Source organism: Pan paniscus, chromosome 5 (genome assembly GCF_029289425.2).
Source record: "Pan paniscus chromosome 5, NHGRI_mPanPan1-v2.0_pri, whole genome shotgun sequence".
Lineage (NCBI taxonomy): Eukaryota > Metazoa > Chordata > Mammalia > Primates > Hominidae > Pan > Pan paniscus.
In genome coordinates this window covers 150,383,722-150,407,048 of record NC_073254.2, presented here as the reverse complement: position 1 = coordinate 150,407,048, position 23,327 = coordinate 150,383,722, and the positions used below count along the sequence as shown (strand labels likewise).

Genomic DNA, 23,327 nt, shown 5'->3' with positions numbered 1-23,327 from the left:
ACATACATACTTTAAATAAACTTTGTATATCAACTTTCTGTAAAAGTAGATAAGTTGAAAACCAAGGATTTATAGAAATTCCTTGAGTTTGTTATGAGTTGTTTAAACTGCACACATTATATTCTTCTTTTGTGTCTGCAGTATATTCCACAGGTGGATAGCAAGAAAGAAAAGTCTTGGCTATGATATATGCTGAAGAATGGAAACCAAAAGGAAAGGGAAATATCAAAGGTATAGAAAGACAGGAATAATTGATAGAGTCAAGTTCTGGAAGAGAAGACAAATTATGGAATCTTGAGATGGAGACCCCAAGTAATTCTCATAAGCATAATAAAAGGTTCCTTTGTGGGTCTTATCCAGTTAGTAATAAAAATAGATAAATTGATTGTGGTTTTTAATTTAGATCTACTGAGTGTCAACCTTTTGTATTTTTTGCTCAACTGATTCCCATTTTCCATGAACAGTGTTGTCTCTCCTGCAGACACAGTGTTTCAATTTTTATTTCTTGGAAATTGTTTGTTGTGTTTCACTTTAAAGTTTTCAACATTTCATCATTTTTATGTCTTTTTTCCATAATACTCTGTTTGTTTATTATATGAACTATTCTTATGGCAAATTGTGATATTTCTCCCATAAAAGCAATTCAGAAATTCATTCTTTTGAGTTTTGTAGTCATAGTAATAAAGCCAAAAGCCTTAAGGTTTTTTTTTTTTTTAAGAAAGGCAGCTATGAAGATACAAAATTTTAAACTCCTGTAAGGCAAAGCCACGATAGTCAACATTAGGGCACAAACAGCAAACAGAAATAAACTGCATGTCAGACAAAGGTACACTGTCCCTATCATATAAAGAGTTCTTAGAAATCAATGGTTTAGGAAAAATGGAAAAATAGGACATAAACAGGCAATTTACAAAAGAGAAAAACTGAAAAAAGCTCACAAACACACACACACAAACATTAAAAAAGAAATACTAAGTAAGTGAGATACCACTGTTTTTACCTATTAAATTTACACATTTAAAACAACTGAAAAGACCTACTAATGGCAAAGTATGGAAAAAGTGTGAAGTGGAAGTACAATGGGTACAAACTTTCAGGAAAACAACCTTGCAATACTTAATTTTTAAAAATGCATATAACCATAGACCCAATGAAGGCATTAAATATACAAAATTATTTGACAGGTATACAAAAATATATGTACAAGGATACCTGGTTGCAGCACTGTTTAATACAGTGAAAAAGACAAAAGATAAAAAAGTAAAGAAAAAAGAAAGAGAGAAAGGAAGAGAGAGAAAAAGAAAGCAAGAAAAAGAAAGAAGGAAGGAAGGAAAGAGAGAAAGAAAGAAAGAGAGAGAGAGAGAAAGAAAGAAAGAAAGAAAGAAAGAAAGAAAGAAAGAAAGAAAGAAGCAAGCAAGCGGGGGGAGGGAGGAAGGAAGAAAGGAAGGGATCTAAATTATCTGTAATAGGGATTAGTCTAATAATTTATGGTCTAGCTGAACAATGTAATACTATGAGGCTAATAAAAATAATAATTTACTGCTGTGAAAAGATGCCTTCCATATAAGAAGTGAAAAGATGCCTTCCATATAAGAAGTGAAAAGGCAAGATATTAATCAACATGACACCTGAATACAGTGAGGTGGCACTCTGAGGTAAGATAGACCTCCTTGCTAGAAAGACACAGAATTGCTGAATAAACTATAAAAACAAAAAAGGTTAATGCATAGCTGAGCTCTGATGAAGAAAAGAGACATCCCCACTCCCCATTTATTTCCAGAAATGAAGAGGTACCCAAAGTCAGAATGAAAAATTTCAGCTGATGTCAAGGCATCTCATGGAAATTTCAGACCTAGATGTAAGGTCCATCACTTAATGACTAAATTTTGTTTATTTATTTGTTTGTCTGCTTCTGTAACAACTGTGTGGGTTCAGGTGGTGTGATGAAAAGGACACACAAAGCAGGGGTTGGACTTGGAACCCTAGAATAGAGTCTGTGCCCCGGACAGTCAATTATGTCAAAAAGAGGCAAGAAAACTTCAGTCACTGGCTCAGTGAAACAACAAGGAAGCTTATCTTTGCCTAAAGCTCCAAGTGTGTGGCTAGGCAGAACCCAAGTTAAACTCTCCATGAAGTACAAAAATCTTAGGTCACAAAATTATAGTGAAGAAAACTAATCTTGGACTAATGAAACCCCTCAAAACCCAGCAGAAATAAACATGTCCATTGAAACAACCGTAACTCAGGGCTTACATATGAAAACAGTGCCAGTTAAAGATAAGCTCACAATTAAAAAAAAAATCATAGGAGCTAAACTGTCACTATGACAGAGTCAGGAGATTCTCCAAACAGTAGGACTCATAACCGCAAGAACTGGAGATAATTAAAAAAATAGGAAAGTGACTAAAAAGAGAGCTGTGGATGTGGTGAACAGGGAACAGTTCTACACTGCTGGTGGGAATGTAAACTAGTACAGCCACTATGGAAAGTAGTGTAGGGATTCCTTCAAGAACTAAAAGTAGAACTATCATTTGATCCAGCAATCCCACTAGTGGGTATCTACCCAGAGGAAAAGAAGTCATTATTCGAAAAATATACTTGCACATGCATGTTTACAGCAGCACAATTCACAACTGCAAAATCGTGCAACCAACCCAAATGCCCATCAATCAACGAGTGGATAAAGAAACTGTGGTGTGTGTGTGTGTGTATATATATATGTATATCTGTACATATACATATATATGTGTGTGTATGTATATATATATGATGGAATACTATGCAGCCATAAAAAGGAATGCATTAACAGCATTTGCGATGACCTGGATGAGATTGGAAACTATTATTCTAAGTGATGTAACTCAGGAATGGAAAACCAAACATTGTATGTTCTCACTGATATGTGGGAGCTAAGCTATGAAGATGCAAAGGCATAAGAATGATACAATGGACTCTGGGGACTTAAGGGGAAGAGTAGGAGGGGGGCGAGGGACAAAACACTACAAATATGGTGCAGTGTATATTGCTTGGGTGGTGGGTGCACCAAAATCTCACAAATCACCACTATAAAGAACTTACTTATGTAACCAAATACCACCTGTACACCAATAACTTATGGAAAAATAAATAATAATAATAATAAATAAATTTGAATATAAATAGGGAATAAATAAAAGAAGAAATAAAAATAGAAAACATAAGTAGAAAATAGTATACTATGAAAAAAGAAATGGTGTTTTTAAACAAAATTTGTCGAATGAAAATATAATAAATTAAAAGCTCAATGGCTGGATTGAGCTACACATGAGTCACTGCTAGGGATAAAAGTGGTGTACAAAGATGCTTCTGAGGAAAACGCCATGAATAAAGAATTAGAAAACACAGTAGCTAAAATCAAAAAGTCCAAATTGGTCTATTAAGAATTCCTGAAGGAATCAATAGAAAGGATGGGAAACAGGCAATTCAAAGACATAGTGGTTGAAAACTTCCACAGCTGATGGAAAACATGAATTAGCAGGTTGAAGAAATATACTAAGTTCTGAAGAATTTTTTTAAATGCATACTTACTTACAATGAAGTAAAACATTACACAAGAAAAACAGAAAATCTTGAAAACAACCAAAAAAAGGTTAAATACAAAGGAACAATAATGTGAGTAAGTATAGACTTTCTATAAGAAATTGTAGAGTCAGAAGTTAAAGGGAGTGGGAACTTCAGGGTGTTGAGAAAAAGGAACCATTAACAATACCTGCATAACTAGCTAAACTATCATTGAAGTCGGAGAAAAACATAAATATATTTTCAGACAAACTAAGATTGTGTTTACACTCATGGATCATCAATGAAATAACTACTATGAAATAACTACTAAAGGATATACTTTAGTAGAAGGAAATTGAACAATGAAAAAAATGAGACATGAGAGGCAATTGGGAACTAAGAAAATGGTAAACTAACCACTAAATAGCAATAAGAATTTACTATAAAAATATTATAATATCATTAGATGGTGACAGTTCTCAAAAGAAGACACACATGAAGTCAACAAATATATACATGAAAAAATGCTCATCATCACTAATCATTACAGAAATTCGAATCAAAACCACAATGAGATACCATCTCACACCAGTCAGAATGGCCATTACTAAAAAGTCTTAAAACAACAGATGTTGGTGAGGTTGTGGAATAAAGGGAACAGTTATACACTACTGGTGGTAGTGTAAATTAGTTCAGCCACTGTGGAAAGCAGCGTGGAGATTCCTCAAATAACTTAGAACTACCATTCAACCCAGCAATCTGAGTATACTGAGTATACTCTACTGAGTGTATACCCAAAGGAAAAGAAATCATTGTATCAAAAAAATCCACATGCACTGATATGTTCATTACAGCACTATTCACAATAGCAAAGACATGGAATCAACCTAGTTGCCCATCAGTGGTAGACTGGATAAAGAAAATGTGGTACATATACACCGTGGAATACTATGCAGCCATATAAAAATTAAATAACGTCCTTTGCAATAACATGGATGCAGCTGGAGGCCATTAACCTGAGAGAACTACACAGGAATCGAAAACCAACCACATGTTCCTACTTCTAAGCAGGAGCTAAACATTGAATACACATGGACACAAATATGGGAACAATAGGCACTGGGGACTACTTGATGGAGAAGGGTGGGAGGGAAACATGGGTTGGAAAACTACCTATCAGGTACTATATCACTACCTGGGTGATAGAATCATTTGTACACCAAACCTTAGCAACATGGAATTTACCCATGTAACAAACCTACAAATGTACCCCCGAACCTAAAATAAAAGTTGAGAGAGAAAAAAGAAACGTTTATAAAGAAAAATAATTCATGTAAAAATCTAGAAATACCCACTAAAATAAAAATATTACTATATTTTTAAATTATCATTATTATGAAATTATTATTATTGCAAAGGATATGATTATTATAAAAATGTATACCTTCCAAAGCAACAGAAGGAAAAAAATGAAAACCTATGAAAGGGTAATCAATGCAATAAATAAACATATAAAAAGCCTGGTGAAAAGACAAACAAAATAGGATGGTGGAAATAAATCCAAATGCCTCAGTAATCATAATAAAACCACACATACTAAATTTACCAGATAAAAGCCAGAAATTTTCAGATTGGATTTCAAAAAAACCACAAATTTAAAACATAAATGACACAAAGTAAAAGAATGGAAAAAGGCAAATACTAGCCAAAATAAAGCTTGTATAACAACATTAACATATAAAATAGACTCCAAAGAGGGGGAAAAACATTATTAAGGATGAAAAGGATTTTTACATCATGGCAAAATGAACAATTTGCCATTAAAATAAAGTAATCTTAAATCTATGTTTATCCAACAACATGAGTTTAAAATATAGAAAGCAAAAATGGACTAAGTTACAAAAAAAACTGATCCTTGTTAATGGGGATACAAATTGGTACAATCACTTTAAATTTCATATTTGCAATTATTAGTTAAGTTTAAAGCTGCCCTTAATCTATGATTTTACTTGAAAATATAAATCTTAGGAAATCTTACATGTGTAAGGAGATATGAGGTCCTCTGCAATATTGTTTGTAATAAGGAAAAACTGAAAATGAATTATTAATAGTTGCCCATCAATAAGGGATGGATGATATAACCATGTAATCTACACAGCAGTTTAAATAATCAGCTAGAGCTACAAGTATTAATCTGATTAAATTCAAAAAATATATTTAATGACAAAATGTGCAAAGAGCATGTGAACTAGGAAATCATTTAAGTAAACTTAAACGTACATAAGACAATGCTATAAATAATTGTAAGTACAAACAGAAAGTAAAAGTATGAAGCAGAGGTGAAGGCTGCACAACATCCTACTGGTTCTGAGGAGGGTGAAACATGGAATGCCGGGGGAAGAAGCCTCCAACAGTACCTTCTGGACTCTCATTTTATTTATTAAAAAGTATTTTTACAGTATTTTCTAATGACAAAATGTTAAATTTCACCTGGATGATGGGTAGGTGCCTTCTCTCCTCTGTATATTTTTGTATACCTGAAATATTTCACTATTAAATATAAAACCTTAGCATATTAAAAAGTATGAGTGATTTCACTTTTTAAAAATATACAAAGTATAAATGTGTGTGCATATATATACAATATGTGTGTATATATAATGTATATGGTTTTGATATTTTTTAAAGGCTATGCTCAAAATATGGATAGATTACTGCCAACATTTACTTCTTTATATTTTTTCCAAATTATCTGATTTTTTAGAAAGAAAAGTATTATCTTCCTAAAACCAAGCTAACGACAAGAAGAACAAATTCCCTCCTTTCCTCCTGAGATATTTTATTCTTTACGACCTTTATCTCACCAATTGAAAATATTCTTAGTTAAAAAAAAAAAAAACAGACTGGTCAGAATCCAAAATAAGTTCTGAGTCATTTTTTGAGGCTCCAATAAAAATATAAACAAACAAAAATACATAAATAAAAAACTAGTGCAGAAGGTTTTTCTTAAGTTTTTCTAAATCTCTATCATCACTAGCATTTTCAGAGCACCCATTACAGGCAACAACTGCTGGCCCCATGTTCATAAGCATTAGAAATACTAATGTAATAGATAAAAAATCTGAGAGTAGAGAAATTTGTAAAAGCTTTAGTTGATATTTTTAGGCAAAAAGAAAAAATAATTAAACCATACTGGCTTTGCATACAGTTTATAACTAAAGTATGTCTAAGACTGTTCTTTGAAAATGATTCCAACATCAAGTATCCCTTTTCACTATTTTCATATTTACTCCAGAGAGAAAGATGGAGCTGTTTAAATGTTAAGTTTTAGCCACTAAAGGCACTATGACCAACTGGATAGCCAAGCCCTCTTTAGAACTGCCATCACAAAATGATTGTCTTACATGACCACAGTACTATTAGTGCAGTATTTTAAACTGCTGTTAAGCGTAACACTTGCTTTAAATTCAACGACTTTGATCCACCTTGAATTACCTTCTTGGATACATAACGCAATCCCCTCAAGAAAGTGTGTGGGATGATCCTGTTCTGTCATTAACAAATAAAACCTTCTCCATCTGACCTGTGATCTAAAAGCAATTGTTATGAACAGAAATTTCGTTCTTTAAGAATTTATTTGTTTAAATCACTTCCTAATATCAGGTTTAATGAAAGCTTTTTAAAAAAAATTACTTAGCTGACTACTTAAGATTCTCAACCATACCCGAAACATTTTCAGGGCTACTTTACCTCAAATTAGTTGTTTCGAATAATCATTCCCTCTGAAGAGACCATTTTTGAGATCTGTTCTTTCTTAGCATGACTTCACAAATCTGCTATTAATGTTTCAGAAAGTTTAATAGAACAGACTGTCCAGGGCAGGCGATTGGAGCTGCTTTTCCACAGCCTCCAAAATTACAGATTGATTTTGACACGGGCTCTTCAACTAAGGGTTCCATCCCACTTGGGAAAGGGAAAAACTACTAAAATGACCTCTTTTCTAGGCAACTCAATCTAGCTAGAAGAATTATAAGCAATCCAACCAGTATGGCTGGATAGCTTGTCAGAATCTTCTGTGTGCGTGTTTCTGAGGGAAAGGGGGAGTGGAAATTTTCCCATCCTATATGCAGGAAGGAGCTATGAAGATAGGTATTGAGTAGACCTAATACATATTTCCTGAGTGTCTACTACTTTCAAAACATTGCAATACAGTGAAAATTACACAGGACAAAGAAAGAAGACTAGGATACCGATGGAGGCTCTATCAGGAGGCTCCTGATTGGTCAGCTGGCTGGACTTGAGCAAGCCATGTAACTGTCCCTGGCCTCAATTTCCAGGAGAAATGGGCAATAATCACATGAACTTTCATATCCTTACCCTCGTACAAGTTTAGGATTCTGTGATTCACTGTTCACTAAAGGGCCTTAGGGCTTTTGCAAGAAGGCAAGTAAACCATGCCCACTATCCTCTGTTTACCCGGCACCATACCTTCTATTCCAGAGAGATAGCTTCTAACATCTCATGCATGCCTACTGGAAGCTCCAGAATGTAAACGCAGTCTTCAATTCAGTGCTTTGTATGTACCTTTTGACATCTTAACAAATGCATAAGGGATGCCAAAATATAAATTAGCAAGGGTTCTGTCAGCCAGACATGAAGAGAAGAGGATAATCTTTGCCAAAAAATGTCCTCCCACATATAAAGAAACTGGTAATTGGAAGTAAGAGGAATCCCCCACCTCCCCAGAGCAGACTGTGCAGAGGCGGGTGCCCCTGCCAATATTCGAGCCTCTGCCAAAAGCAGAAGCAGCGTGGGGAGAGAAGAAAGCTCTGCCACCCCTGCCACTCTGAGTATTTACGGGGATGCATTCCAGCTCCCAACAGAAACCTGCTGGCAGAGGTAAGTATTCCCTTCTGTGGGTGCGGAAGGGAATTTCAATATGACAGTTGTGAAACAGCAAAAATCACATCAAGCCTTGATAAAGGTTCTTTTTTGCATAGCAGTTCAGCATTTCTCTTTAAGCAGTCTCAGGCTTACAGACTCTAGGCTGGGTTCAGGAGAAGGATGTTGGCTCCCTCAATATAGAACAATCAAGATCCAAATCTTCTGATGTTGGTATAAGGTTTGGAGAAATGGACAAATACTGACTTCAAACCCTAACAATGAAATCCCAAGTACAGTTTATTGAATCACTAAATACAACTAGGGATGTGATTCGTTGCTATTTCAACTCAACAGCAGTGTAAAATAATGGGAACAGAAACTCATTCATTATTCCAATCAAAGAGGCATATGTGATATTCAATCTGTAGGATTAAGACAGGAAGAAAACTCTTTACTCAAAGGGTGGGATGAGATTCCAATAAATAAACCATGGTTAGAGATGTTTCAAATGTAATTTTAAAGATGATGTGTTTGGACAATGCAGCAATTGTTTCCTGGATCAGGATTTCTTCTTTTCAGACATCATGGCATAAAATGGTTAGTGATGTTACTAAATGGTGTTTTGGTCATCTCTACAGTGCTGAGAAAACTGTACACCATTTCCCGTTTTACATGATGGGCCTGGAAAATAATCTTGAAAAAAGGACTCTTCAGACTATTGTTTTTAGCAGCAAACTAATCTACAAATTATGCTTACATAGAAAATGACAAAACACTATCACCATTGGCGGCTGAAGCAACGTGATCCCAACCCATTCGGACCCCATGAACATGATCTTTGCTCAGGCTCGCATGTGAAGCCGTGTTGACACTGGAGGACTTAAAACTGATGTAACACATCTGCCCATTGCACACCCACCTCTGATATTTTAACTGGTCATTTCTGGCCCACAGGCAACGATGTGACAACATTTGTTGAAAAATTACTTCATTTCTATTGCCATAACACTAGGTATATATTTTTAAATAGCACTCTATTGTCAGAATTCATTTTTTTTCTCTTCTGGTATTTCTCCCTTACAAGATCAAATTCCTTAAAATTAGGGACAATTAAAGAAGACAGCATGACTTAATACCCAGATCCCTTGGTCTTCCTCTCTCTACTACCTACTGCCAATTAACTTACTCAGCTAGGACCTCTGACAAGATCCCAGCTTTTAGCTTCTCTTTGGGTATCTACTGATCTCTCGCTTCTATCCAACAGAGATGCCTGCATGGTTTCTTCATTCACAATTTGGCTGGTTAATTCCATCAATGAATTCTTAAACAGTTTTGCTCCCATGATTTTGTAAGTCTATACTGTCTGATTCAATCTTATGGAATCCTAGCTGTATTCAACTACAAATAGTTATTAAACACCTACTACATGTCAAGAAATGTGCTACTCACTGTAAAAACCAAAATAAATGAGGAATCAAAATGAATGAGATGTCAAAAACTCACAATTTAGTGGGGGAAATAAATCAAGAAACACAAGTTATGCATCGTAAGTGCTAGAAAGTACATGTGCACAAAGTGCTATTGTGGTAAGAAGACAGGCACAAAGTATAGCAGTGATCTCAGGGAAGGGTGGTTAGGTGTTGCTTGTAAGATGAAGAAATGCTTAAGCTGTATCTTAAAAATGAGTACATGTTAGCTCAACAAAGAAAAGAGAAGAAAAAGAGGAGGGAACAGCTAACACAAAGGCATAGAAGCATGTTGGGATTTGAGTTACTAGGCGATGGGAGACACTTAAAAATATATCTCTGTACAGGCATCAAGAAAATGGACAGATAGGCTGACAGTGAAACCGGAGGCGGAAAGGCTTAAGAGGCTACTGCTGTAATGATTTGGGTAAAAAAGGATCAAGGCCTGCACTGAAGCTATTGCACTGGAAATGAAATGGGCAAGAATGAACTGTGCATACTGCACTGAAATGGGAGGCAGGATAAAGAAAATGTAGAAACTTGATGGGTGGGAACAGGCAAATAGTGAGGGCAAAAGTAAGAAACGGCTCTCAAGTATTTGGTTAAAGCTTGTTTTGAGATAATAACATCTACTTTTATTCAACAGGCTATGCATTGTTTTCTAGGTGATTTATATGCATTACCTCATTAAGTAACTTACATGCATCACCTAATTTGATCTTCACAATAACACTGGAAGATCAGTATCAATTTGACAGATAAGGAAAATGAGATAGAGGGTAGGTAATCTGTACAAGGTCACTGGGTTATTAAATAGCAAAGCAAGATTCTCACTCCAGAACCCCTACACCATTCCCTGGGATAAAGAATCTTGGCTGGGGGTGCTGGCTCACGCCTGTAATCCCAGCACTTTGGGAGGCCAAGGCAGGAGGATCACGAGGTCAGGAGATCGAGACCATCCTGGCTAACGCGGTGAAACCTTGTCTCTACTAAAAAATACAAAAAATTAGCCGGGCATGGTGGTGGGCACCTGTAATCCCAGCTACTCGGGAGGCTGAGGCAGGAGAATGGTGTTAACCCAGGAGGTGGAGCTTGCAGTGAGCCGAGATCGTGCCACTGCACTCTAGCCTGGGCGACAGAGAAAGACTCCGTCTCAAAAAAAAAAAAAAAAAAGGAATCTTGAAGGAGGTTTAAAAGAAGTGAAATAAGATGGTGAGTTTAGTTTTATGCATACTGGGTCTCTGTTTCTGGACCTTGTGAAATATACAAGAGGAGACCTCTAGTAATACTATGAGCTAACAGGTAGGTTCTAAGCTAGAGATAATATCTTTGGGGATATTCCGGTTATTTGTTGGAGCCTGGGTATGGGAATTGCTACAGAGTTTAAGAGAGAGGGGGAGAGAGAGAGAAAGATGCCTTTAATTTCTGCCTGGTCCTTAAAGCCTAACATCTCAGGTATCCTATCCCAGATTACCCTCTTCTTTGAGTGAACACATTGTCTAATTATATCAATGATGGGGCATGGGCAAGAGAAAGATCTGAGAAGGTGGTGGCATTAATGGTTTCAGGAAAGAAACCTGAGGTTACGGTGAGTCCTTGTCTTTTTGGTCCAGAACAAAATAAAAATCCACTGCATATAATGAATCAACATAGGTATTATAACTGATAACTTCTTTAAGTATTTCTTAAACCTTTTTCTCTTTCCACATTTATTGCACTTCTATGGGTGTCCGAGCTGTGGCACCAGAGAAAGACATCGCACTACCCTCTAGGGGCTGGCAGTCTGGTGAGAAGGGGCACAGGTAAACTGATATTTACATCACAAAGCAGTGACTGCTGTATGTATGCAGTGGTGCTCATTCCGAGGCATTTTTGTCCCGCAGAGGACACTAGGCAATGTCTGGAGACAATTTTTTGCTACAACTTGGGGTAGAGCACTACTAGCACACAGTAGGTAGAGGTTACAGATGGAGCTAAACACCCTACAATGCATAAAAGTTATTCAGTCCAAACTGTCAATAGTGTAGAGGTTGAGAAACCCTATTGTGATGAAGGTGAGCTGACAGAGAGCAGAGCAGTGAACAAAAACTCAAAGGTGCCTGGGAGATTCAAAGCAGCCTCACCAACATGGAAGCTGACTTTAGAAGGAGCAATTTGCCAAGCTAATATGTCAATATCTGATTCTAGCAGATATCTCCTCCTTGCTATGCAGTATTTGCTTTTCATAGTCTCACTCCATTATCAGTATTAAGTAAGAAATACTATTATATGCAACACATTCCCCTCTATGCTATGGAGGAGAAATAGTCATGAAAAAGACAGGATTTGTACCTTTAAGGGTATAAAGAATACTAAGGTTTGTCAAGCTTTTTAACATACTTTACCATTTAATCCTCAGCAGTCCTATCAAGTAGGCAGTACTAGTTTCACTCTGTAAAGTCAGAAAGAGCTCACTGAGATTAAATGACATACTGTAGCCCACATAGGGCTGCTCTGATACACAACGTGTGTTACATTCAGATGATATGGTAAAAAGCCATGGTCATTTCACCAAAACACAGCACATTTGAATTTGCTCTACAGCTATGGTTTTACAACTTCGGAATGCTTCTAGGTTAAAACTATAATAGATGACACAGAGGTATAATGAGATCTTATTTCTCCAACATTCAAACCACAAAGATTAATTAAACAAAACTGTATGACTTATAATCATATCTATCAGATCCTGAGATTTAGTAAGTGAAAAGACAGTTAAATTATATTCAAAAATAATCTGGGGGTTGTTGGGCATTTCATTTTTTATACTTTTTTTGAAAACTGATAAGCATTTACAGCAATTCATGGTTAAATAGGACATCTAAGAAACCAAAACACGTTTCTGGCCATTCTCGACAAGTGCCTAATGAACCTGTAAGCAAAATAACTTTTATTAGTAACTCCTCATTATCAGTATGAGCAATTTTTACCCGGCTAATTGTTCTCATAAAGTAAAATATATTAACAAAGAACTGGATGGGGATCCTAGAACTTTAATAATGGAAGCCCATGTAATAAAATGAAACCAGGGAATCTCAATCCAAGTCCCTTAGTTAGCACAACTGGGCTGGAAATTTTACTGAGTAGTTTTGAAATTTCTGAGAAAATCTGAAGTTCTGTGGATCTCTCTGAACCCACTGCTGGTGTTAAAATCTGGCCTGTGATATTATGTATCTAAAATTAATGATTTCTCAAAATTCTAACAAGCTATATTATTGCTTTCCTCCTATTCAAAATATTTTGGTAGAGGGTCCTAGAATACATATTAACTTTATCACTTTCAAGCTTATAACCTCTTCTTTCTCTCACATTGTTCTTTACGTAGGATATAGAGTTGTGAGTTGAGGGAAGACGCGACACAGTGTCAAAAGAGACTGCCCGTTTCAAAATCTACACTTGACCTTCTGGTCAGTGCACTACAGGAGGGAGTGCCCAGGGCTGGAAATCAGGAGAGCCCATAACTGCTTCTGCTTCCACTTATATCTTGTTGTGTGACTGGGTAAAAAGCTGTGGTCATTTCACCAAAAACATTTAGTATTTTTATCAATACTAAATCTTCATTTGCTCATCTGTAAAATCAGGGGACTACATTACAAGATCTTCTAGTCTATCCAAATCTAACAATCTACAGTTCGAATCTAAAACTGTATTTTACAGTTCTACTTTGTTGAGAGTCAAAGACAATATCTTTGACTTATCTAAAGATAATAGAGCTAGACTGTAGTGCTACTTTCATATTATATGTATTTTATATTTTCTATAAAATTTATTTTATCTCATATCTATTCAAGAAATCATTGTTCAAAACATGATTTAGGTTTTGTAAGTAATTTCTCTTAAATATACTAATTGGTGTTAAAATTATTGCTACTTGCTGATGTGCCAAATGTCATGAGTTAGGGGATTTTATAAACACACTTATCTGCAGTGGTTGATGCAATTCCCACAAACTGGGGCAATGATACTTTCTGTAAGGATATTCTAATGTTTTATTTTTTCATTCTTGCCAATTTTAGTATTTACAATTGAGTAATGAACTATTTAATGTAAACATCAACTATATATTTACAAATATAAAAACAAATAGCCATCATTTCTGATGACAAGATTAAGAAATATGAGTATCTACTTATGCCACTCAACAAAAGAACCAATCATCTTATTAGAAATAGAAAAAAATAAGGATATATGAATTTAGATTGTGAAATACTATGCATGAATGAAAACACGTACAAGCGAGAATCCACATTTAACATCTACAGAAACAGAACTTATCTAAGCAATGAATTGTCACACCCTGAGGCTATGCCTCATGTTCCTTATTGAGGGCAGATATAACTCCTGTCTTGATAATTCATTCCAGGGGGTTATCACTTTGGGAAACATCTACACAGCTAATATCCTAATGTTGTAGTTTATTTTCTTTTTAACTGGTTATTCACTAGGAAAGTAGATATCTGAGTCCTACAGCATCTGAAAGCCATTATTATAAGCCTTCCCTTCTCCAGAATAATCCTAGTTCCTTTCACATTTTCCAACTTCTTAATCAAGCCTTATTGCTTGCCTAGAACTTCAACTCCTTCACTTCCTTCTTTTCGGTTAATTTCTAAAACCGATGCAGGAATCTCCAAGGGATCTCCACTAGTACAGAGTATAATAAACTTACTAAGTTTTAAACTGTTATTCTCCCCTTTCCTGAGCGGCACTTGCTATGCTACCTTCAACTCCCATCATGAAAACTTCCACCTGTGAAACGAAAATTATCTTGAGAATCAGAAACTAACCGTAAATCAATTCTCTAAGACTTAGGAATACCTACCCTTACACTTTTGTATTCTTTCCTACCTTGAAAAAGGCAAACAGGATTTTAAAAGCTTTTTAAGAGAAAAGACACCAGAAGTTGGATAGGGCTCTAAACCACTCAAGTAAGAAATTTTAAACCTAAATATTCTCAAGTCTAGTTGCCAAAGAGCCTCATGCATAACTGTTTTGGGGAAACATAATTAAGAGTGTGGAAACTAAGTCACAATTTCAATCTAGAATTCCCTTAACATATTTGAGTTCTGTTGGCTTAAGCAAATGCAAACAAGCCTTAAGAAGCCATGTGGCCAAGTCCACATGATTGCATTCAAACAGAAAAGAAAAGAGTTGTTTACCCTTTTAAGAACTCTATCCAGGCTGGGTGTGGTGACTCATGCCTGTAATCCCAGCACTTTGGGAGGCCGAGGCAGGCAGATCACCTAAGATCAGGAGTTTGAGACCAGCCTGGCCAACATGGTGAAACCCCATCTCAACTAAAAATTCAAGAATTAGCCGGGCATGATGGAGGGTGCCTGTAATCCCAGCTACTCAGGAGGCTGAGGTGGGAGAATCACTTGAATCTGGGAGGCAGGTGTTGCAGTCAGCCGAGATCACGCCATTGCACTCCAGCCTGGGTGACAGAGCGAGAGTCCGTCAAAAAACAAACAAACAAACACAACTCTATCCAAATAAAAATATCCATTCTGCTACAAAGAAATTATGGGAGATTTTGCAATAGACTTTAATGCTGTTATATTATTTTTACTATAAACACAGGTAAAAAACATCCTTTCCTTTTAGGCATCTCAGTGTCTTGCACTACCACCTTCATATAAGAAACACATATTGTCACAAAATGGCACAATTAGAAAGAATCTTAAAGATCAAGTCCTCTTAGCATTGATAATTAAAGGCCCCTTCTGCCCACTCACTTCAACAGCATTAAAGGATTACTGATGAATGAACTGTGTGACTGCCTTCACCATAACTGGACGGTTTCAGGTTTAGAAATAGGTTCTCCATGAAAGAGTGCCTGGGAGTAATGCAGGAGTGCCTTATAAAAAGATCTGGCTTCCAAATGATGCTGGCGAAGAAAAAGGAATATGCCTTTGAGCACAGTTTTAAAGTAACAGTAAGTTCATGCAAGGCAAATTTGTTTTATTTGAAAATGCTCCAAGCTCCTATCTGTTGAAACGACATTCTTACAATTTCTTGGGGGGTTTTTTGGTTTGTTTGTTGGAATTTTTTGGTGAAAACAAAATCTTAACGCTAATCACCTAGAGTATCTTTTAAAGATCTATGGTTTCCTTTCTGCACTAGAAGTTGATGTTTGAAAAGGGTAAGGACTGGAACAATTTTGCATCCATGTGGAAGGAAAAACCAGACATCTAAGATGAAGAGGGTAAACTTTCCTAATCTCTTCCCTAGGTTCTCTCTAAAGGTCTAAAAAGATCATCAATTTCAATTCCCAGGTGCCAGTCTTTGGCTGACAATAACATAGTTTCCTTTAGTGACTCTAAGAGTAGCTTATAAAAGGTGCATCTTTAGAGCAATCACAGTTGGCTCTGACAAGCAGAATTTTGGTCCACAGCAGTTTTCAGCCCCGTTCTAAGCAAACTCAGTGGCTACCCCTTTTAGCAAAGAAGACTTTGAAACACTCAAGTGCTGCACACAGAAAACACTCCCACATACCCCGACCCTTCCTCTGAGCTTCAGTGAACGAGGTTGTTCAAGCTCCTGGATTTACTGTATTGGAGATCATTTATCTTAGAGGTATCTTAGAGGGGCTGGGATTACTCAGAGAATGAAAGCCAAAAAGCTCTCCCAGTACAATAGATTATTTTCTCCCAAAACTGAATGTTAGTTGTTTTATAAACCAAGTTACACACCTAGATACATACACACAAGTGAAATAAAGAATAGAGAAAAATTCTAGATAATTGAAGTTTAGGAGTCCCCTTACCAATATACAAAACAATTTTCTTCAGGATATCAACATTATTTCAGAAACATGGGATTTTCTTCTTCAACTTAAGGATCATTTTCTCAACTGTTCATTTTGCATTTCAAGGCACCTTTTGCCAAAGGGCAAAAGGTGATCCCTAAAAATTCATCTGCAAATTATTTCTGTAGTTTATGTAAAATAATGTGAGATTACATAGAATCATGAAATGGTTAATGCTCAGACTCTTAGAGGTTTTCAAAAACAAAAACAGCATGAAAGATTACAGGTTACAAGGTATAAACCTCCTATTATTCCAAGCAGAACAAATGTAATTTTGAAATTACAGAAGAGCAAAGAAAATTATTTTTTTCTGTAGTCAATGAGCTTCTAATTAAGGGCCTTTTCTCATGGGGATTTGAATGGAGAGAAAAGAATGAGAGGAATGAGGAGCCATCTTGCTAAAACAGCCTACTCCATAAAATGACCTATACAATTATTTTTACAGTGAGTGTTTCACCAGAGCAGAGACCTATCTCTATCTTAATTTAAAAATGCTTATTGCAAGGAACTATGAAATGTCCAAATAAGACATCTGGTTTATTTAACCAAGCTAAGGAAAGAATTGCCTGACAAAGTCCCACTAATAAACTCTGTTAGCTCACTGGAAGAATAAACCCATTACAAAAAATCATCATAAAAAGTCACCATCCAGGTGATCAGTCTCCCAGGTCCCTGACGTCATTCCCTGCTGTCACTCACCTCCAGAGCCAGATGTCCCAGGAAATCCCTTGCTCTCTTCAGTCCTTTTCAGTGGCTCTGTGTGCTAAGAAATTAAGAATTTTTATTATGTGAGCTCCATAACTGACAATGTCGCAAATTTACATGCATGAAGCATAATGTCAACAAATCAAATCCTCTTTCTACTTTTTTCTATCTGACTACTTTCTTCCACATTTATATCCAAAAGAATATATTAGAAATGACTGAATGGTCATGTGTTTCTTTCTGCCACCAGATGAGATGCTATGATAGAGATAAATCCATTTGCAAAAAGATAATAAATAAATGTACTCCAAATGTAAATTTTTGTATATAAGAAGAAAAGCAAAAACAATCCCAAACTGTCTAACATCCTCAAACTTCTAAAGAAAATGAAAAAAAAATCTGTCAGAAAATTTTACAGGAGAGTTACCTACCCATTGACCAGTTCATTGTAATGTAATTTGATCATCACTTCAAAGGTTAAGCTTGATAGAAAATACAAAATATCTAATGATACATATCAGAAACATGCTATTCCTTTCTGAATCAAGGAAACTACAGAGGAAAGTTTGAAGTGTCACAAGAATCAACATTTCCTTTTTTATTAATTAAAACAATAATTTTCTGGCCAGGCAAGATGGATCACACCTATAATTGCAGCACTTTGGAAGGCCAAGGTAGGAGGATCACTTGAGGTCAGGAGTTCAAGACCAGCCTTGGCAACATAGCAAGACCCCATCTCTACAAAACATTAAAAAATTCACCGGGTGTGATGGCATACACTTGCAGTCTCAGCTACTCGGGAGGCTGAGACAGGAGGATTACTTGAGCACAAGTATTTGAGGGTACAGTGAGCTATGATCATGCTACCACTTTCTGGCCTGGGCAAACCTTTAAATAAATAAATAAAACAAAAATAAAAATACAGGTAACGAACATTATACAGACTTTACAAAGGCATGCTTACAAAAAATTCAGTAACATGATAAATGCTTATAATAAACTACCAAAAAGCATTCACAAACGGTAAGCTTATTTCTTATAAAAGACTAACAACAACTGACAACATTGAGAAAGTACTTAACAAGTGATTTCTTCTTTTCTCTCTTTTTTTTTTTTTTTTTTAGACAGAGTCTCACTTTGTCACTCAGGGTGGAGTGCAGTGTTGGCATCTCAGCTTACTGCAACCTCCATTTCCCGGGTTCAGGCGATTCTCGTGCCTCAGCCACCCAAGTAGTTGGGACCACAGGTGTGCACCACCACACCTGGCTAATTTTTTGTATTTTTAGTAAAGATGGGGTTTCATCATGTTGGCCAGGCTGGTCTCAAACTTCTGACCTCAAGGAATCCTCCCCATCTCAGCCTCCCAAAGTGCTGGGATTACAGGCATGAGCCACCGCTCCCTGCCTCTTCTTTTCTCATATAATTTGAATAAATTATTCCTACGAGGTTCTATGGGTCCCATGGCCTCCAAAGTTTTAGTACTTGTCAGAATTATTCAAAACATTTTAAAAAGGAAAAAATAATCTTTTATACTCATAATGAATACAGTATTCACCATGTCTTCATATTCATTTTTACCTTGATGCCAGCCACCTGTGATTTGTTAAAACACTAAAAATTAAAAGGAAACTAAAAATACTTACTAGCGTTTTAAATCACAACAGCTCATAATTTATTGATCAGTATTTTCAGAGATCCAGAAAGCTATGTCTGGATACACAGCTGAGTGAAGATGGCTATGGGAACCAGATTATTTGCCATCGCCAGACATTCAAGTATTCAAACTTCAACTTTATTAAGACGGCATCATGAATGTTTCAAAACATCAAAGTGAATAAGGCCAAGAATGGGAGCAGATTATCCCCTGTCATAAATACTTCCCATCTGGCTGTTGTGGAATGCCAGCATGTTGGAACTTGCTGCTCACCTCACAGTGTCTCATTCTCTTCAGGATGGCATTGCTGACTTCCTAGCAATTGGGAAGAGAAAAATTCCAAGGCTAGGGTGGCTCCTTTTCTGAGCTAGTTAATGCCCTTGGCTTGACATGACGTGTTCCTCAGTTGAGTGTAACTGTCTTGCCCGATGCCACGGACAACTAATGAATCCCATGGAGTTCCGTCCTAATTCAATTGAATGTGACAAATTTAATAATGCCTGAGCAAATAGATGTAGGCCATGAGGAGGAGTCACAAACACAGTGTAACATCATGCCTGGCCTCAAGGAACTCACACAGCCCCTTGGGTGAGATGGTTTGCTTCCTGATCTAGAGTCACTAGGGAGGCAAAGCAGGTGCCTCGAGGAACCGGGCCACAGACAAATGACTTCACACATAACACAAATGTTCCTGCTTTGTGCCACTACCTCGCCCCTTCCCCAAGAAGATGGAAGAAGTTCTTGAAGGCCAGAGGGAGGGGGATACTTTTAGTGGGGCTGCAGTCATTACCCTGAATCCATCCAGTAGTCTCCAAAAATCAAGCACTCAATTCTCCATCAACAGAGCTGAAATGGGCTCTAATTTTTGGTAACATTGCCAGTGGTAAAATCACTAAAGGAAAAAAAAATCTTTCATGTTCCACTCTCCACTCAACTCTCTTTGTTGTCCTGAGGAGATTAAGTCCACTTCTACTACTTATAGCCCTGGGTTTAGGATAGAGACAGAAGATAGACCAGTCACTATCATTTCATACAAGCTTATCTGCTGGCATGAGCAAAGCACCCTGAAGGTGCTGGAAGGTGCAACCAACTCTCCTGAGAAAGGCCAGAGAAGACTCCACGAAAGAGATGCACTAATTCAAGGTGGGTCTAGAAGAATGAAAAATGCCTCCCCAGCAAGGATTTCACATCCAGGCAGAGCTAACTGCTGTTTCATGTAGAGCATACATGTGCACAGGGCAAGTGTAACCAGGTGAGACGGAATGGAGAGAGGCAAGTGCGAGCCGAAAGGGAAGGGAACAACACTGGGCAGTGTCCACTTTGTGCCAAACACTGTGCCAGATCTTCACTTACATGACCTTTCATACTGCCCCCCACCAACCTCCTAAGGTGGTCATGCTGCCCTACACTAAACTGGAGCTCTGCAAGGTGAAGTAATTTGTCCAAGGTTTCATAGCTCTTAGGTAGTAATGCTCTAATCCTCCTGTGATTTTCAAATTATCCTTGGCAATGGGATTCTTTTTTCCAAAAAAAAATCTCAACTGAATCATAAGTAGCCCAGATCATAAAACGTTCACAATACATCTTTAAAACTATCTTTGAAGGAGAGCCACTTCAGCAAGGCAGCCAGATGGCAGTGTGTTCTGGAGTGAACGGAAGAGGAAGCCACAGATCAGAGAAGCTGCAGACAGGTCGGTTAACCATCCTTTCAAATGTTAACCTTCAGTCAGCAATTTCTCAAATTCTACTAGATAACCTGTGGAACTAAAGGGTAAAAACCAAATAAACCTTTCTGCTTCCTAGACTTGAATTTTAAAATGACACGGTCTTTCCATAAACTTTTAATTTGTACATCTCAACAACAACAACAACAACAAAGAGGTAGCCTCCCATTGTCCAGGTACAATATCATCCTGTCTGTATGGCATAGCACAAGGCAGCTTTGAGCCCGCCCTCAATGTTCTGCAGTTGTCACAGAAACATGGTGGACATTCTCTGATTGCTGTACTGGGAGGAAAATTAGTCTCTGGCACTGTAATCCGAGCCTGATACTTGTTTTTCTGCAACTTCTCAACTGATGTATGTGTCCAAGGGGAAGTCAACTTCCACAAATATAAATACCCTCTCTCATCAGGAAAACAGTGCCACTTCCCTCACAGGCCATCTATAGAGATGGTTCACCCAAAGGCACAGATTTGAAAAAAACAAAACTATATTTTTTTGTTAGGGGCAGGCAAGAGGATGGATCATCAAATACAGCCAGCAATATCTAGCACTGCTTCTTATGACCCATTGCTGATGAAGGTCATCCATAACTGACAGACACAGATGCCAGGACAGATAGGACCACTGATAAGTTCCCCTTCTAAGCATTCAAATAAGAAGAGAAAGATGCCAAAGGACTGACTGGAGGCTTCTTATCAAACAGGAGACTCTGAATGGCACTGTGTTAACTCCCAGATGACTCAAAGTCTAGGAGAGTTTTCACTTTATACTTCTAAGTCATAACTTAAGAGAGTACTATAGATATATTAAGCATTATTAGGTGCTTTGATAACTTAATTTTAAAAATTACTTCTGAAACTTAATTTTTATTTTTTTAGAGACAGGGTCTCACTCTGTTTCCCAGGCTGGAGTGCAGTGGCACGATCACAGCTTTCTGCAGCCTTGAATTCCTGGGCTCAAACATTCCTCCTGCCTCAGCCTCCCAAAGTGCTAGGATTACAGGCATGAGCCATCATACTCAGCCTTAATATTTTAATAGTGTAAAAATTGTAAAAAATAAAAAGATTATGTTGGTAGATTAGAGAAACATAAAATAAATGTAGTTAATCACCTTAGGACAATGCTCACACAAGGCTGATTTTGAATTTTTTCATATTCATTTCATGTACTACCAGTGACTCTCTGCTATGTATTTCACTGTAGGAAAATAAGAACAAGGATGTGATGTTCCCTCAGGGTCCACCATCACATACAGAATGGGCCAAGATAAGCTCCCAAATGAAAAGGCTAAATGCAACCTCCAATAAAAGTTGTCTTTTCTCATCAACTTTAATGAGCTAAAATGCATTCATAATAAAAGCCAGGGTAGCCCTCAGAGTCTTCTGCTAGCTATTCAATCACTTCTTTTTTAAATTTTATACTTTCCTTATAGTGTCCTGGCAAATAGCTTAAACTTTTATTTGTGGCTTTAAAAACACCTATAACAAAAATAATATATCACTTAGCAGTAAGCCTGCAGATGCTTTAAAAAAGTATAAAGACCTACTAAACTGGAAGGCAGCAATGGAGTTGACAGTAAGATTATATTAGTCATCAGCATGATCATGAAATTGACCTTCAGATGCACTATTCTATCACTATTTTATTGTGAAGGTACGACTATATCTATTCTGTTCTGACAGTATCAACAACTATGACATGAAATTCAAAAAAAAGATTTTCAGTAACTTTTAATCCCATTTCACTCAAAAATTTGAAGGTTATACTACATTGGAGTTGCACTTATAGATTAAATTGAAGAAACTGAACCCAAATATTCAAAAAGGGCTTCAGTAAGGACCATGTGCAAACAAAGCTTTATTGCTAATATCACGTAGCTTTCATCAGCAGTAGCACACCCCAGCTTTTCTCCTACTACTAGGGCTGCTACTTCTCGGTATGCTCTCTATCCACCCTGAAATGTAGAAATTCCCAAAGCTTGTTCCTAAGCCTCCTTTTCTCAATCTCTATTCTCTCCATAGCTTTATTTATCAACTACATACTAATGATCCTTAAATTTAAGTTTCCATTCCATATTTCTCTTCTGAGCACCAGCCCCATCTGTCCATCTGAGCTCCTGCCCCATCTGTCCCATCTGTGCTCTTTCCCCTAAGATGTCTCACAGGCATCTCAAATTTAATGTGCCCCATACTGAACTCATGCCCTAACTAGTCACACCAACTGGTTCTGGCCAGTCTATGCAGAATGCGCAGTAAGGGCTTTTGTATCCTCTGCTTCACCGTTTGACATTGGAGGGTGGAAAAGTCCACCCACAGATCGTGTTAACCCCACCATTTTTTGTAGATGGGACCCATGGAGAGGCATGAAGCTCAATCACGCATGTGCACATTTCTCCCTTCATTAATATTTATGACTCCTCCTATGGCCTATTGAATATGCTTATTTGGCCACCACATTCAGCATGAATTCCTGTTCCCTTTGTCCCTCCCTCTAAGTATCTGTTTCTGGC

At 37.0% G+C, this 23,327-nt stretch overlaps 1 protein-coding gene across 2 annotated transcripts in view; it reads right to left on the bottom strand.

The window, feature by feature from the left end:
* The window catches only part of TMEM200A (transmembrane protein 200A), a 77,826-nt gene that overhangs the window by 40,615 nt on the left and 13,884 nt on the right, over positions 1-23,327 (bottom strand). The window contains exon 2 of one of the 2 annotated variants that reach the window (XM_003827646.6): positions 17,434-17,497. The exons of the other annotated variant lie outside the window; for it this stretch is intronic. The gene's annotated coding sequence lies outside the window, so the exon portion shown is untranslated. The remainder of the gene's footprint in view (positions 1-17,433; positions 17,498-23,327) is intronic. 2 annotated transcript variants of the gene reach the window in all.